Genomic DNA, 14,404 nt, shown 5'->3' with positions numbered 1-14,404 from the left:
AACAATATGACTTTGGCACATGCTGGCCACATGCACACTGGACCACTGTGCTGTAGTTGGGCCAGCCCAATTATAGCACTCTAGCTGGGATGCTGTAGTTGGGGCGTGACAAATCCACTAACATTAACTGCGTATAGTGTACACCAGCTAGATACAGGAGAGCGTAAATTGACCTCTCTTGAATTGAAAAACAATGTCCACATCTACAAGTGAGAGTTTATTCAAAACGATAACTATAATTATTGACCAATCAGCAACGCAGTGTCCTGTAACGACGGATTTAGTACTGTGTTATCGTTGATTGATAAACCAATGCGTAGTCAGATTATTACTTGTATCATTTTACATTATTTTTTAATTGTAACTACTGTATTACAGAGCTTAGCCCACTGAGCAATTGATCAAACATCTCTGTTCATTATTTGCATATCGAATTATTTGGTGGAAAAATCGATACATCCCAAATCGCACAAAGTGGTCCCACAGTCACTGTACTTGAGTTCGATGTGAACCAATTTATGTGTTAAAGTGTACTATGAAATACCTGCATGTAGACCTTTGTTACCAAGCCTCCTGTCATAAATGGCAATACAAGGCACAGGGTTGTCACCGTTAAACAGTGATGTAAGGTATTGCGAGTGGGATGCTTATTAAATATCGATTCTCAGCTTTTCAAATTAGCATCAAAGAACGTATTGTAACTATAACACGGCTGTCGGTTTCCCAGTGGTAGTTATTTTGAATGAGGCACTGTGTGTATATTTGTAGTTGAGTCTTTGTAGGGGCCTACTAATAACTCACCCGCCCATTTGCAGTTATATGTAATATCTCGGGTAGTGATCGATTTGAAATCAGCGTTTCAATTTGCGAGTATTCTTAGCCATATAATTAGGCACCAGATGCTGTTTTCATTATTCAAAAGAACTCGATAGATTAAAAAGCGAGAATTTATTATATCACGGCTTAGATATTAGCGATAAATTTGTAATGGCTACTGCAAACGCAGCTTGCTGGCACGGACTTCTTGAACTATGATGTCTTTAGTTTTAGGCAATATTCCCCAGCAGGTAACGTAATCAGTCACAGCACTCAGTATGAGTCTTAATGATCAGTCATTTTTATAATCAGTGACGGTGCAGGTGACAAGAAACATTTCCATTTATCAGCTAGTGAAAAGTCAACTTTATACTCATTCTCCGCAAGAAAAGCCATCTTTGTGAGAAGGTTGGCTTACAGGGACGTGTGTAGATTTTTGTCATCGACCAAAAGAGTACTTGAATTGAACGCACTATGCGTTTAAGCCCACACTTACAAAAAACACGGTGTGACGTGCGAAAATAATGCCTAAGAAAACATCTCCTGGTCGGCTTATGCTCAAAAGGTAATATAGTCATGTCCCCTTCGGATTGAAATATCTCACATGATCCATCAAAAAAATTACGGTAGGAAGGACTTTCACCATCATCCACTTCGTTAATAGCTGGCGTTTTCTATGCAAGGCTCGGTTCCCATGGCAATCGCTCGTAACTATGGAAACAGTATCATCCAAATTCCTCTGAGCGTTTGTTCCAATCAAGATCATCGATCTTTTTTTTTTCTTTGTGCCGATGACGTCATTCCATCGGCCATATAGGGCGGCATGAATGCAGAGCACAAGGCTTTCAGGCTGATTACTAAATTAATGAAATAATCATGACAATTTCCTAGTATGCATTGGGATGCATTGTAAAATAATACTCATCTTGAAGTGCAGAAATAAAGCCTCACCACAGGGAACAAGTGGGTTCTGTTTTACTCCTAACTTTCATTAAGGAAGGCAAATCCGGTAATGGTTATTTAGAGAATCCTTGACTAATCATTAAATATACACAAAGCCCTTTAAATATTGGAAATTTGCAATTCAGTCGTTGCCTGCTTGGTTCAGTGATATTTTCAGTTAGATAAAATCATAAACTGACAGCCGGTTGTACCTGATGTGGTGTTTGGTGTAGCCCAATTCCAAGTTAATTTAAGCAGTTCAATTATAACTGATCTTCGTTCACTGGAATTTTACACAGAAAGGAAGGATCGCCATGCTTAGCTTTTATTACAGAAATTGGTCACTATCTCTCGTTGACAGCGTTGATGCAGGTTGTTGACTCTGGGGTTATTCCCCCCCCCCCCTTTTACAAACTTGACGGGCATAATTTCCGAGGTATATCTATCCGCTCTCCCAGGATGCTCCATTGTTCTCGACCCGGACCATAATGGAACCTCCAGTAATCCTCAACGTCCAACGGGCCCGTTGCCAATCTCACTCGCGGAGACTGAAGCTCTACACTCGGTTTTTAATTCTCTCCGAGCCTTGCAAACGGCGAAGCAATTTCCTTACTCTGATTATCCCACTGTGCTCTTTCCCCAGCGCTTGTGCATTTTCGTGGTTGGAGTAGGTCAATCCGGTTCCCGTGAGAATAAGGATAGAAAAAAAAGTTGATTAAACATGAAAAAATCACAACAGACAGTCGTAGATGATCTCGAGTTATCTACAGAAGGAAATGGTTAATTCATATTGGCCCCATTCTCTTTATTAGAAAGTACTTTTGTCTATTTGTACTAGCCTAGGTTTGCTCATTATCCATAACCAAATCGTATATACAATTTTGTGGCATTGCAAAATTAACTTAGCGTCAGTCATTAAGTCTCAGGCCAACGATAAATTGTTTCAACTACTTTGTACTCTTTAATTCCCATCAAGGCTGTTCCTTGTGTGTGCTTTCTGCATGTACTTGTAGGCAGAGCACTCATGAACAAAACCAACACAAAAACAACAGGAAGCGTCTTACTCAGTGCAACGAATCAAATGCCATGTATTCAACAGCCACAGTGTGGTACAACAAATATCCGAATGGTTTATTGAAAGATCCCGTAAGGGGTCCGGTCCACTAATTCAAGCCCCATTGAAAATAGTGTAAAATCAGCACCGTTCAGGGCCCAATAGCATGCACGCCAACATCCCTGAGATTTCTGAAGCACAAATGAAATTCTTGTCTTGTCACTTATCTTTCAATTTCTTTTCAATTTTTTATGGGTTAACCAATTACATTTTTAATTATTCCCACAAAACAAAATCACCCCCCCCCAAAAAAAGTGATTTTCCGAAGTCTGATTCCAGCCATTTTTCAAGTGGCAACCCTCAACTTCTCGGGCACTTAGGACCATTTTTCAACTGTAGTTTTTAGCCCTTCTGCTCTCATATGAAAGCTCAACGACCCAGGGAGTTGATCCTGGCAACAATTTAAACAATCTCACCATTTTGGGGGCCAAACAATCTCCTTTTTCCAAAGATAATGTGGGGGCACTTTTAATGCAAATGAGCTGGTCAAAAATTCTCACTTTGAACCCTTAGACGAGGCTGACCTTTTATTTGCATACAACAGAGAGAGAGAGAGAGAGAGTAGAGACATTTGCGTGGCCTTCGCCTCATTTGCCTGGACAAATGAATTGGGTGTGGGTAATGATTACAAGCGGAATTGTTTCACTGTTTAACAGGATATACTTTTAATTTGGGATAGGGTGCAGAATATATATGTAATTTTTTCATTTGCTGAAAAAAGGAGTAAAATGACGACAAAATTGCTTGCCAGTATAAGTACGAATCAAGAAAATTGTAAAGACCGAATTAATCTGATTTGGCTATATGCTAATTTTTACTTATTTATTCCATACATCAGAAACTGTGAAAGTATCAAATTACCTGGTACAGTGGTAGAGCTCTCCTCATATACGCGTTACCTTATTTGGCTTTACTGACAGGTAGTAATATTGCCCCCCCCCTCCGAAGCAACAGTTGGTTTGTGGCTTTTCTTTCCAGAGCCTCGTTTGTGTGAATTAAGGGAGCCTATATTCACAAGGTTGTGCCTTAAAGTCGGTCGTACGGTATAATGGCAATTTTTCCCCCAAAATGCAGGGATTTTTTTTACAACAGTGCCGTCCTTTTTCTCCCGAAAGAGATTGTATCGTTATATGAAACAAGACAATGCACGTCACACTAGATTTTTTTCAAACTGTGAAAGACTGTCTTCAATACAGTTTGTGAGATTGTAGCCGCAGTTCACTTGATCGTCTTTTTGCACCACAGAAGGTACACCGAAGTTGAATTTCAACCCGTGTAGAAATGTGTGTTGTGCGCCATGTTATCATTCTGAAAGGGTTTCTTTTTCACTAATAAGTGTCCAGGTTACTACCCGTATATTTTAAATCAGTTTTTAATTTATTCAACCAGATTTGGTTTCTATTTCTGTGATGAAGCTGCCAAAGCTTTTCATTTAGTTTCCTTTTCGTCAACAATTAAAAAAAAAACTTAAGAAATACGTGTACCCATGAAAAGAGTGACGTGACATGACCCTTACTGAAATACCAACACAAGATATAACATCTGAAATTTAAATCAAAACTAGTATAAGATATCGAGGAGAGAATTTCATGCCCATCTACTTTCGACCACATGTTTATAAAATAAGAACTCTTCAGTTTTTAAGCTTAAGTTGAAGAATTTATCAGTAATCTTTGTGACGGAATCAGACATCAGATGTGTTGTAGGAGTCTTGGGACACTTAAACGCTTTGCTCTGCATCCCTTTCTATTCCTTATCTCGGGCCCGTCACATGCGAACAACAAAAACGAAGTCTGTTTATTTGGCCTCCGAAATGCGGTCGGCAAAATTGGCGCGCGCGATTTTTTTCTCTTCCTGGGTTGCCCGGCAGCATGCACGTGAAATTTAATGAAGACATGGGCCAATAAAGGTGTGTAACACCTTGGAAGGGGGACAGTGTGCGTCTAGGCATTTGCACATTCATTTTTGTTATTGAATAATACATGTAAGCAAACTTATGAGTCTATAACCCGACGCACACTGTATACATTTGGTGCTTTACCCACGTATTTTGCCTGCTCGGGCTCAACTCGCAAATAGGCAACCCCTATGCTGTCCTGTAGACATCGTAGACATTTTTGGTCAGGACAATTGGACCAACACTGTGGTTAGTGTGAAGATACATGTATGGCTCTTTGTGGAAAAAATAGTCTTTTGAATGTAAAGAATCGAATTCCCTACAGAAGCTCCGGAAATCACTTTGATTTTCGACATGAGCAAGGCCTTGATAGTGTGAACACAAGTCATTGAGAAAACAGGAAAAATAGAAACCCATTGTCACCAGTGCTTTACTACTGTCCGTGAAGTAGGGTTTAATATCCTGGCAAACAACCAATCCTTTGGAAAATATGGACACATAAAAACATACAGGGATATCAACTTTTTCCTGTTCAAATCTTTCTGAAATACCTTCCTACATTGTATTAACGCATTCTCGACCGCTATCGTCTTGTTGGACGATGTGCTTTGAATTATAATGTTCAGACAGACATCTTGGTGGTTCTTGTGATTGATGCCAGATGCCAGTCGAATCGTCGCCATGTTCACGAACATCGTTATCAATATGGCGATGATAATACATTAATGTCATACCGCTCCGCCACATGGAAGAATTATCAGTGCACGCTTAACGTGTTGCAACCAAAACGCCCTCTGGCGACAGAATACCAGAAAGGGCGCCAAACAACCCAATTTGTGTGTGAGCAGGTCCTTCGAAGGAAGTTCAGTAATGCTGTTCGACATGTCAAGCTGTTTACTCTTGGACTTGAAGCCACACTGATTAATTTGAGATCGGCTCTTTGTTGATGGATGAGCGATTGTCTGGTAAAGAATGTGAAGATTCAGGGCCGCTGAAATGAATTGACATGTCGGAGTGCTTCCTAATTCATCATGTATGCTGGCTACAGGTCTGGTCGAGTGCAGTGCCTCGTAACCATACTTTTGAATCATATGCAGAGAAAACAGCGCTAATAAGCGATGGTAAAGCGTGCATATATAAGACAGCTGGTAAAAACCTTTTTTATTATATTACACAACTAAACACGGCTATCTAAAGCTCTTGCGATGGGTTGATCCATCGTATTTCATATGTATATTTGAAAGTGCTGGAATATAAATCTTTTATGAAGTCACTCATTTCAAGAAACATTTCAGATTTTTTAAATTAAAATACTGGCAAATACTGCCTGTATTTTCATTTTTGCCTAATCAAATTCAAATTTATTTTTGTAACGGAAAGGAATAAAAGGAAACTAATACCCATACGGCTAACTTGGCATGATTTCGAAAAAAAATGCTGCCTTCTCTCAAATTAAAAATGATTTGAAGTAAGAAATCCCCGTTAAAAAGTTATGTAAAAAATCCGCTAACCCTGATATTTTAACCAAATCATTCACTCATCAAGTCCACGGTGTTGTGTCAAGTCACGCAAGCCTCTAAGGGTACAGTCCACTAATTCAAGCCCCATTTAAAGCAGTGTAAAATCAGCACCGTTCAGGGCCCAATAGCATGCACGCCAACATCCCTGAGATTTCTGAAACACAAATGGAATTCTTGTCTGGTCACTAGTCTTTCAATTTCTTTTCAATTTTTTGTGGGTTAACCGATTACATTTTAATTATTCTCAAAAAACAAAATCACCCCCCAAAATGTGATTTTTCCGAAGTCTGATTGCAGCCATTGTTCAAGTGGCAACCCTCAACTTTCTCGGGTACTTAGGACCATTTTTCAACCGTAGTTTTTAGCCATTCTGCTCTCGTATGAAAGCTCAAAGACCCAGTGAGTTGATCCTGGCAAGGATTTACACAATCTCACCATTTTGGGGGCAAAAACAACCTCCTTTTTCTAAAGATACTGGGGGGGGGACTTTTAATGCAAATGAGCTGGCTAGAAACTCTCACTTGAATTAGTGGTCTGCACCCCTAAGTGCATCCAGTTTTGGAAGCATCACTTTAAATAGTCGGGCACCTGACCTTGCGTTTGTATACCCAGCAAGAAATGAGACCGAGGTACCCCCCCCCAACATGTCCAATCCCTATACACATTCCAGACTATTGTTACTTAACACATCCCCCAAGCTGTCTGAAAGGAATTTCCCAGATTCCTGCGAGACAATGACCAACACAAAGCAGGGGGGGTTCTCTCCGTCTCATACCTTGCTGCATATGTGCGTTTGGGTTGCCGCAGTTCGACGGTGCTAATTGCATTGCCAGCCAATGCCACCTGCTTGACCATGGCATGTATTAACGACGTAAAACCTATGTAAATAGGCCACAAGCGAAATCAACCACAAGTCGCATCTCAGCGGCTCACGTATGTGCAAAGAAGTCACAGCCTTTAATTACACAGCTAACGGTTAATGAAAAAAAAAATTCAAGACCACTGTTAACTTTGGCGGGAGAGTGATTTTTTTCGTCCCATTATTTTGCCATGTCTGGACTACAAACGTTGAAAATGATACTCTTGTCCTCTTCTCGATTTGCTTTTTGCTTTGTTTAAAGGCTTGTTTTAATAGTTTGTGTTTTTTTTTGCATTTATTTGTTCTGGACTTTAATTCCGTAAAGCATGATTATCCTCGACGTTTGACCGGAAGGTCAGTTTTCCAGAGGCTTTGTGCAGTTTGATAAACCTAGCGTCTTTGGTACTCTCTCGAACTTTGGACTACCGGTTTTTCACCATGACCCTGACATCTTCACCATCTGCAGCGCGGCTGGTATCGAGATCCGTCACGCACAAGCTCTCCCGTGCCCCTGCTGTGACAAGAGTAGCTGTTGGCATAAGGGAAAGGGGATGTACGACCCGTCATTAGTGGGCCTGTCATTGTGAGAGACATATCGGAAAGGCTTCCACTGAAGATGGATGGTGATTTTTTGAGAGGCACGAATTAATTACAGCGTGCTCATCCATCGCTATGTCACAACGCTCTGTAGGGATAGTAAGAAACCTGTCCTTTTTTCGAAGAATGGAAGAATGTGGACGCGTACGTACTAACTAAAAAGTACAGAAATACAGTGTCGGATATTCGAACGAGCAAGTGGTGTAACTAAGCGGGCATGGGAGCACGGAGGCACGCCTCCCCATCCTACGGAGGCCCTTGCCCGCCCGTGTGCCCTTCCCCCACACTCTAAAAATTATTGAAGGAAAATAAATCAGTCTGTTGTTAGTCCGTCTTGGCCATAGTTTTAACTGTGACCAAACCCATTTTAGTACCCACTTCAGAAAATGAGGCGCCCCCAAGTGCCCCTTGCAAAGTATATCCCAGTTACGCCACAGAGACGAGTTGGTACCCCAACGTCAGGACCCTGTAAAGGAACACGTTATGGGCTTGGTATTTTGGAGCCATGATGGTAAAGAGAGTGAAGAAATAAATAAATTGGTGCCATTTCTCAATAAGCAGTGATTCAGTAACAGATTAATTTATTCATTAACCCCAAACCCTCTGAGGTGTTCCAAATTATGGTGATTTGTTTAGACGAAGTTATCTCTAAATATAAATATCTGTCTTTAAAAAAAGCCCAATTTTGATCCGTCGAAGGCGAATTTGGCAATTGCCGTGACGTCATCACTGTCATTGCATCCCCAGCACCCCAAAAGAATGACTCGCATCCCGCTTTGTCCTTGTAAGGAGTGAATGAACCGTTCCCTTTGATTCAGGGGACAAAAGATTGGAAGTTCACGGTGGATTACAGACACCAGGACAGGTGTTAGCCAAAGCAGAACGTTGACGTCATCCCATTGTGTTGTGCACGTGCCAACGACGAAGCAGATTGGGCCTATTTTAGGGTTTTTTTAAGTGCATGATTAAATGATAGTTGTGTTTGATGTTTCGATCGATCGATTGTGTGATTTGGAGCGCTTAAATCAGGCTTCTCAAATGATTAGAATAGTTTCTTAATCAAATGTTGTAGTTTCAGTCAAGTTGTAATTCTCATTTACACAGAAATACAGGTAAATCTTGGCTTTTGTGAAGAATTAATTGTTAAGAGTACATATCAAGCGGCGTAAAGCGAAACCCTTACGCCGTCAATAGTTAAAGGGATAATTAAAGTAAACCAAGCTTGCTTGTGACAAATAATAAATATTTTATTAATGCATTTTACTTGCCAACATTCTCTGTCCAAGGTGCTATTTTCTTACAAGATTGGTTTAATACGTTACTTACTGAGTTACGAAGAAAAATGCCTCTTCATTTCCCGCATCTTAGCCTTGGCCTATTACTTCATGGGAAACCTTGCTAGACTTCAGCCTGACGTCAAGTCCTTCCTTTGTCCGAGCACGACTGATGTGGTAAACTTGTATTGCATTAAGGACGTGGGCGGAAATTATTATCATATTTTTGCAGGTTGAGGCCTCCCAAGCAGGACCCAAAGGGTAAAGAGTTCGCAGCACATGAACGAAGTCTACATAGTTTCTAAAAATGCATGGAGCATAAATCTGTTTTAGAGCTGTACATGATCTCAAGAATAGCTTTTATCTGCAGTGGTCCATTATCTTCATGTACTCTCAGCATTATTTGATTTTAAATTGCAATCAAATAGAAGGCATTACAAGAAAGACTATGTTTTTGCGAAGTTGATGTATTGGGAAAATGTCAAATTCTACTGTGTTGCATAAGCTGTCTCTACTTGTCAGTAAAAAGTACGAACGAGAGAGAGTGTCGCAGCAAAGCAGACCAGATTCAAACCCACGAAAACGGCATTTAATCTCGCAGACGCACGGCATCGAAATTTGAGAGGAAGTAATGCTGAAATTACTTTGCGAATTAAAAATAAAAAGTCCAAGGACTGTTTTGTCAGAGAAAAGTTTGACAACATGTCGAAGGGGGTGATATTTAGAAAAACACACTCAACTGTTCTCCAAATTCATCAAATTTATACTTCAAAGTTAGTGTGTCGGCCTGTGAATTACTGGTTAGGTTAACGGATTCAGTACATGCAATGGTTGTGTTGTAATTTCGTGTGTGTGCTATTCTAGTGAACTGTTTTTACTTTTGGTAACCCGTTTTTTTCTGGGTCTTAAAGTAAATAATGTTCCTTGTTCTTGAAAGAATCCATTGTCACTTTTCATCATTTTCATATTCGTGTGATTTATTTATTTTTCTTACGGAACCCACACGTCGAGCAATCGGCCTTCGAATGCCTAAAAGTATGTCGACGCCTCAATCGAAATACATGGACCTACATGGTATTTAGCCTGTCATTTGTCACCTTTAAACCTGTGCACATGAGGAATTCGTGTCAGATATATTTAGCGTCGTACACTTGGCCACCCCTGGCTTTCCAAATGCTAGCGGCGTGCTTTTGTTTCACCTACATCGCAGTTGTCCCGAGCAGCAGTGCTAAAAGAATGTTTCAACCATACTTTTGAGGCTCACTTACAGCACTGTTAATTATAAAGACCGTCCCATGAGGAGCGAGCTGTTATTCTTTTGTTTTTCTTCTTCTTCTTTTTTCATTATACACTGCGGGCGTTTAGGGATTTTTATCTTAGTTTATGAACAGAGTTGTAATTTGATCGATTGTTTTTAATCGGAATTGCCCCACTGAACTATTTTCCAAAAAACATGTTTCTTACACCTCTGGGTTTTTTGGGGTTTTTTTCGTTGGCCTGTTGTGTGTTTGTTTGTTTGTCTGCGGTTTGGTTTCCCACTGCTTTAGTTCTACTTTTCACAAAATATGGAGGGCCTGACGTTTCGATCCTAGCAGAATCGTTCTCAAAGGCAAAGTAACAAGTAGACAGGACAAACAAGCAAACAGGGAATCAGCCAAGCATGGACGAATGCAGGAGGAAAAAAGGAAAGGTCAAGAAAGCCGGAGGCTGGATTAGGGGGCAAAGGGGACTGCATAAAAGGCATGGTTGAGCAATAAAGGGACGTGAGGTGGGAAGAGATCAAAGATAAAATATACGGTTTAATGAAACAAACTGAACCCCAAGGGGTATAATCTGTAGACAAAGAAAGGCAAGGATAAGAGTGTTACATGAAATTAGTAGTTTTCCTCTTGGATGTTCAGGTCACGGAGTTGTATGGTACGGAGGCGTTAGTTTCGATATTGTCGATATTGTCCGCCATAAATAGATGTGCCAAGGAGTTGTTCCTTTGGCATAGCATGAGAAATGGCTGTTGGTTGATAGGAATATTTCATCACTACTACCGGTAGCTTGGTTATAGTGTTCCCTGTTTCTCAAAGCTAATGGACCGATCCAATTCACTCCCGACACGGGTCAAAACGCCGAACTCTTGCACTTTTGGTGCTATACTTTGTTTTCCGGCCACTTTTGCTGTGCTGTCAAAGTCTGTCGATCCCTTAGACTCCGCCCCTCCCTCTCAGCTGTACCATGCAGAATGAACCCACAGATATCTCTAATTAACAGGCTCTCTTGACATACGTCAATAACCAGGCCGATCCAAAGGATATTTAGTATTACTATGTTTTCATTGGGCATTTTTTTTAGTCGCGTGAAATGAAGTAGAATCAATAGTGTATCCGGTGTGGCGGTATGAACAGAAAAAGTAGATCACCCATTCTGGTGTTGGCCGTCATGTGGCTGACCTACATCACTGGCAACGAGGCGAGAGCCCGGCCGACAACTCCTCTACAGAGGTTCTCTGAAATTTGCTTTTTGGTGGGCTGGTGTGGCGTTGCTGTTCGAGTGAACAAGGCGTGATTGATAGCTTTGCCAATAAAGTGCAGAGAGGCAGGGCATGAGTAAAGCATTATTAATGATAGCTCGGAAAGGATTGAAGTTAGACTTTGACATTCTGTAGTGTTGGCTGCAAGCATGCATAGTAATACAAATTGCCCTATTTTAAATACCGTTTTATTCGAGGGGGGGATAATCATGTCAAGTTTATGTTCTGTGCATGAAGTAGCATGAATATGCTGCGCGTCATACCCGTGAATGCTGTAAAACTCAAAGCAGACCTGCCAACCTTGCCGTACTCCTTCTTGAGGTCAGGCATTACCACACAATAGATTTTTTAAAAAATTAAATGAAGTGAACCGAAGGCTCATTTAAATACCTTTCAATCTATTGTGTGGCAATGCCTGACCTCAGGAAGGAGTATGGCATGTCGGCAGGTCTCCCCAAATCCCCTCTATTTAATGTAGATTATTTATTTGAATTTGGAAACGTTTTTCTACTTGATTGTGGTAGACAACGTAGAGCTTTATCAGATGGACAGCGAGCGCATGCCTTAGTCAAAACGGGAGACTCTGAGACGCATGGTGGCGGCAACTGGTCCCTTTTGTCCGTTCTGTGCATGCGCGCGTAGTTTTGGAAAACCTTGAGATGGTTTCCAAAATGCTCTGAATCCAAGGTAAAACGATCAATGTGAATTGTTTGATGTGGAAAATAAAATGCAGGGAACACATCTTGCCAAATAGTAGTAAATATTGAAAACCATCGAATTCTACGGGGAAAGATAAAGTTTCCTTAACATCTGTTCAGTTTGTAGGCATTTTCGATCAATATCTAATTGGGTACGAACTTAGCAGTATATTATTTCGAACTCTAACAACCAAAACCTCTTTGACAATAGAAACACTGTTTTTTGTCGGAAGATGCTTCGCTTCTTTTCAATTTCCGTGTTTCTATAGCGCTTCATCATGGTCAGCCATCTTGTTTTGCTACTACTGTAACCAAATTGAAGCTGCAAGAAAAAAATGGTTTGTTTCCTTTTATTAGTATCAGATTTTGTTAGTTTTGTCATTTGCTATATACCTAGTCATGTCGGGGCAAGGCAAAACAGCGATGTATCTTGGAACGATTTGGGCTGATTTTTGCAGATCCCGACTATTTGCTGTCGCTAAAGGGGTATCCTGGCTGGGAACTGCTTGCCTTTAATAAACACCTGGGCATATAGTTTGTTTGCCTCATCGAGCACTATTGGATAGCCCTATCGTTCAGAGACATAATACAGGTAAAATTTTCCGAGACACCTTGCAAGGGGATTCTGAAACACTGCACAAACATGAAAACAGAAAACATTGATTTCTTCCCTTCGGCACATGCGAATGTGTCTCATTTTAGCTCTCTGCTGCGTCGTGCGAGCCCAGCTGTAATTGCTTTCCGGGCGAGAGCGCGTTGATGTTGCACGTAGCCTGATTGAATTCGCTGTCTGAAGTGTCCTGCAAATTAGTAGCAATTTCCTGTATTTTCTTAGCCCGCAGGAGCGCCGTATTGCGCGCTTCGAGGGCTTCGGTGCCTTGCGACGCCTTGCGACTCATGCATGCGGCGTCGTGTTGGGATCAGAAGTGTGTTTTTGTGTTGTATGATGTTAAAAAAAATATCTGCTCGCCGTTTGCACACTTTCTTGGTGCGTACTAGCTTTTCCCCTTCGTCATTTGGCGCTCGTGAAGCGGAAACGGCCGTGTGGATTCGACGTTGGCTAAGCTTCCGAATGTGAACAGAGCGTGTGGACTGAAAGATCACGTTTCACATCGCAAGACTTTGGAACAGCATGAGTGATGTAGACTGCCAGTGGCCATGTTTCATTGCGTTTGGAAAGATGATTTTATTGCCTATATATCGTTGCCTTGCGCTGACAAGCACTTGCCGGTATGTCCATACGAAAATTGTTGCCGCTGATATTTTTGAAGGGGGGGTAGTTGGTCTTATCTATCGAGTATTAGCTACTCTGGGTAAGGTATCTACTTCAAATTCAAGTGAGATGCTTAGTTCTCACGTTGCTTCTCATTGCAGTGTCTTCCGACTTGCTTGTAAAGGAAAATTTGATACAGTATATGAATATAAAAGTGTCTTTATGGACAGGTTGGCGTTGGCACACCATCATTATCTGATCATTTTTACATCAAGACACCCAGGGAATTAGGTAGGTGTGACAATATTTCCAAAGAGGCAAGTTGGGAAGTAATCTTCCATTGAAATTTAGACCTTTGTGTAGTAGGACCCGGAAGGGATGCGACGAGACATATTCAGAGTTGGGACGTTATCTACCAGGAAACAGCCGTCCAGTTTTCAAAACTCCGTAAAACCGACTTTCGCTGAATGTCCCAGTGTGTGTAAGCGAATAGGGCTGACTTCTTTTGGAAATGTCATCCGCAGATCGCAAGAGAGAGGCAGTGTGTATGTAAAATAAATGTTGAATTTGACCTAATGATGAGGCATATTGAAATGACATGGGAAATCCTGTATCATAAATCACATGCACCACTCGGAGAAATTACATGAGCGATATCGCGGCTGTTATTACACATTGTCAATCTCAATAAATATGAACCTGATATTTGAAATAATAGCCTGAAAACTCCAATTTTTCCAAGCCTGGATGACAGACATAAAGCCATTAAGGGCTTGCAAATGGCAGAAGGTTTACAACCATAACGATTATCGGACGATGCATAATTGGTGAGAAGTTTGAATTGCCGGGGCTTCTTTCGACGGAAATTGCCAAAATAAATACAAAAGGTATTACGGCATTCATGTAGTTTACAATCACAATAAAGAGCGATAAATTTCCATTATGGTACCAGA

The 14,404-nt window shown here is 41.0% G+C and overlaps 1 protein-coding gene across 5 annotated transcripts in view; it reads left to right on the top strand.

Moving 5' to 3' along the window:
* Window positions 1–14,404, top strand: part of LOC110987762 (uncharacterized) — a 115,990-nt gene that overhangs the window by 50,745 nt on the left and 50,841 nt on the right. The gene's annotated exons all lie outside the window — the stretch shown is intronic.

This window comes from Acanthaster planci, linkage group LG05 (assembly GCF_054643075.1).
Source record: "Acanthaster planci isolate LZ-2023a linkage group LG05, COTS_SCS, whole genome shotgun sequence".
NCBI classification, from domain to species: domain Eukaryota; kingdom Metazoa; phylum Echinodermata; class Asteroidea; order Valvatida; family Acanthasteridae; genus Acanthaster; species Acanthaster planci.
Note: the sequence above shows the minus strand (reverse complement) of the source record. Positions and strands in the feature narration are given on the sequence as shown.